Raw genomic sequence first — 4212 nt, 5'->3', positions numbered from 1 at the left:
GATTTTGCTTTTTCCCTAGAGCATGGTAATGTTGATTCCATAGAGTTTTTGTAGAGACATGAAGGATAAAAATTGATTTGCAACAGAAAGGGGTGGAGATTCTTTTTCCCACTAAATTCTGCTCAAAGTAATGTTGAGAAACATGGCATAAGGAAGAAAAGAGACCTCAAAAACAGGATGACTTTGCACAAGAAGGGAAAAAAATACTGCAACTTGCTCTCAGGGACTAGAGAAAATTAAAAAAAAAAAAAAAAGAAAGAAAGAAAAGAGAGCCGGAATCCATTAGTGTTCCATTAGTCATCATCTCCTTCCTCTTTCCCATCAACTTCGTCGTCTTCACCTTCACCTTCATCCCATCATTCATGAATATCTTCCAATCCTTCCTCCTCCTCATCTTTTTCCTCTCCTTCCCCTTCTTCATCATCCATCTCAGGAATTATATAGTACTATAATGGATTTGGACATATATCGCCTTTGATGGCCTCTCCTAACTTATCTGCACCTGGATCAGAATGATCAGTAAACCAGGTGAAGAAACTCTCTGGTTCCTCATGCTGTCTCTTCCTGCTGGCTCTCTTCTGTGTTTCTTCTTGTGTGTTTAGTCAAATCCTTTCTGGTTTCCATTTGATTTCAGCGCACTTTGAAGATGAATCACCACTCTCATTCAGATGAAATTCTTTGGAGAGAATTTTACTTTTGAAGTAAGAGTTTTCATTAAAATAAAAATCTATTTTGTAACCTGATTTAACATCTTCAAATTCTGTCAATTCAATTCCTATCAAGTAGTGCAGCATTCTTCTTCCTCCTCCACAAGCAGTACAGACACTTGTAGATGGTTGGCAAATAGTGTCACCCCAAAATTATGGAGTTTGGTGAACAATTCTGACCACCTCTGAAAAAAAAAAAGGTTGATGGAGTTTGTTATATTTCTGTTCTTTCAGAGTCTCTTCACTGGCTAGTTCATTAAATCTGTCATTTGCTTCATCAATATGTTCAGTTGCTTCTTGCTGTTCTTTTCTCCTTTCAGCAAGTTTGGAGAAGCAGACAATTACTGTGATCCAGAGGAAGGAGTCAGTCTCAGTTTATTTGATCTCTTTACTTAATGTGGAAATGAAGACTGGTGTTTGGGAGATGTGCTGTGAGGAGAGCCAAAAATCAAATCAAGGGAAAACCCATACACAAGGAGCTCTGAGACCTCGTATTACTTAATTTCAATTCTCCTAACAGTTTTTTGAGGCAGGCACACATTTTTCTCTCCATGGTAATTAGTGAAAGTGATAATGTTAGTCGCTCACTGTGTCCAACTCCTTGTGACTCGATGGATTATAACCAATCAGGCTTCTCTGTCCATGGAATTCTCCAGACAAGAATACTGAAGTGAATTGCCATTCTCTTCTCCAGGGGATCTTCCTGACCCAGAGATCGAACCATGGTCTCCTGCATAGCAGGTGGATTCTTTACTGTCTGAGCCACCAGGGAAGACCAAAATGAAAGTGAAAGTTGCTCAGTTGTGCCAGACTCATTGTGACCCCATGGATTATACAGTCCATGGAATTTCCCAGGCCAGAATACTGGAGTGGATAGCCTTCCTCTTATCCAGGGGATGTTCCCAACCCAGTAATCAAACCCAGGTCTCCCACATTGCAGGCAGATTCTTTACCAGCTGTGCCACAAGGGTAGCCCAAGAATACTGGGGTGTGGGAAACTATCCCTTCTCCAGTGGATCTTCACGACCCAGAAATCAAGCTGGGGTCTCCTGCATTGCAGGTGGATTTTTTACCAACAGAGCTATCGGGGCAGCCCAATTCATAGACAGGCATATAATATTTAGAGAGCCTGAAGAACTCAAACACATCTCACAGTTAGAGGACAAACTCAAGCTGTCGATTTACGTCTGTCCAGCTCCAAAGTCCACCAAAGGCATGTCTGATCCACAAAGGAAACACAGGTGATAAGCCTAAACACATTAAGAGAAATAAAGAACTAAAACAGTAAAACTACTTAAAGGCCTTTATCAGAGAATTCTGATAATGAATTTATTACTTTAGAAAACAAATCTGATAAGAACCAATCAAACAGGTTAAAATGGAATGATAGATTAGAGTGGAGAAAAGTAACTATACAACAACTACAGGCTTTTTAGGAAAATCTGAATTAATGTGGGAATAAAAACAACAACAAAAAAGGCAAATTTATGACAGAATAATTAACAGAATAGATAACTGAATGAATATGAGGAACAGAGGATAAGAGAAAGTTAATAATGACTGATATTTGAAAAGTACTAATTTAGTATATTTAATATATCTTGAAAGTCAAAAATTCTTGATGTATTTTAGTACCAATATTGTGTGAGTTCTAACATATTTCTTTCTTTACATGTATAGCCTTATTTCACCTCATTGTAGTCCTAAAAAGTTAGTATATATATATATATATTTGTGATGTATTTTTAAAACTGGACAAGGCTGTGTGAGCTTTTGATATGAGCAAACATACATAACAGAGAGTTCAGCAGCTAATGCAATCTTAATTGTAGTCTGTACTATGGTTATCAAAATGTATTCTTGATTTCCATATATTTGTATGGAGTTAGTGTTGGTATTGGTATTTGCTGAAATGTAATTTTAGTTAATTCAGTGTGAATTTTTATTTCTAAATAAAGTAGATGTCATTTCGTCTTAGAAAATTCTAAGAAATAAACGGATCTTTAAAATATTTTTCTTAACTATTATTATTCTACAGGCAAGTAGCTGTACATTATCAAGAAAGCACACGTTGCTTATTTTGAGGATTATTTCACGTCTTCTGCTCTTTCTCAGAGAAGAAACGATTTGGTTATTTGAATTACTGTCAGCATCACAAATGTTTAATTCAAATTGAGATATAAACCAATTATGTTAGGAGAGGATCATTGACAACTGTAGCATTCCAGGAACTTTGGCCCTGGCTGGCACAGAATGAGCAAAGAAAAGCATTAGGAGACCCATAAGGAGTGTTTATTTTCATAATTCATGCTAAAGAACTGAATTTGGAGACATTCTTAACTCTCTGAAAAAAGTAAAGTCAATACAAACTCAAGTTTGTTTGTTTGTTTGATTTTCTAGATGGGTTAGTAACATCATTAAAGCATCCAAATGTTAACTTTTCCACAAAACACTAGCAGGCATGAGACAAAAAGTCCCTGTAATCCCGCTTCTCCCAGTAAGCTAAAATGTATTGCATGTTTACAAGCATTGTGTAATCTATCTTTACATATTTTTGTCATTCAATTCACACATCAGGTGCTATTTTTACCCTGATTTTACAAACATATAAAGTGAGAGGCAAAGAGTTATATGATTTGCCTTAGTCACCCATTTATTTTTCTTCTTAGCTCCAAAATTACTCAACAAATTTGAGGAACGGTTCTTAGTGAATAGGCACTTTGGTTTATCAACATCAATCATGAGTTCTCCATTCAAAGAAGACACTTAAAAAACAAATATCTTATTCCACCTTATCTAAACAGATAACTTGCTTTGACTCAACCACAAATATTCATATATTTTGAAATACCATTTTGGAAAGAAGTCTCCAGAAAATAGATAAGATACTATAATTACCAGAATCAGAATGATGTTTGTTTTTTAAAGTTTTTGGAAATTTTTAATTACTTTCAACAATCACCTAGCATACATTCAAATATACCGACTGAGCTGGTAGGACCTGCACATGCTCATCATCTTAGAATGATGATGAGCTCATCTTAGTCAACTGTATAGTAACTGGGATGCTCAGACATCTTTTAGAACAGAATTTTGAATCAATATTGGTCAGGGAAAATAATACAAAAACAAAGAAACAAAACAAATTAAAAAACCATAAACTACCTTATATAACTACCTATAAACTGTCTTATGTAATTTAGGAATAAACTTTTTAGCATAGAAATTAAAGGCTAACAGGAAGAGTTGGAATTCAAAAGGCAAGGAAGCAATTAAGTCATTGCCAAGACTCAGAAAACTGCCACGGAAGGTCAGGGAAATATATACTGCAGGACTGGGCCTGCACAGCATTCGATGGATTCGCCTCACAGACTTGCAGGAAAGAGGTGAAATCTCAGAATTCCCAATCATCTGTTTCAATCTCATCATTTATTTCAATCTCTCACCTAAGTCATGAGGTGGTTGGTTCTCAGGAACATACTGGGAAGCCATAATGAATCTGACA

At 36.0% G+C, this 4212-nt stretch overlaps 1 pseudogene; it reads right to left on the bottom strand.

The window, feature by feature from the left end:
- Positions 1–293: 293 nt before the first annotated feature.
- Positions 294–1045, bottom strand: LOC138089031 (protein SET-like; annotated as a pseudogene).
- Between the last annotated feature and the right edge of the window lie 3167 nt (positions 1046–4212).

Source organism: Capricornis sumatraensis, chromosome 12 (assembly GCF_032405125.1).
Source record: "Capricornis sumatraensis isolate serow.1 chromosome 12, serow.2, whole genome shotgun sequence".
Lineage (NCBI taxonomy): Eukaryota > Metazoa > Chordata > Mammalia > Artiodactyla > Bovidae > Capricornis > Capricornis sumatraensis.
The sequence above is the reverse complement of the archived record's forward strand: the minus strand, read 5'-3'. Positions and strand labels throughout refer to the sequence as shown.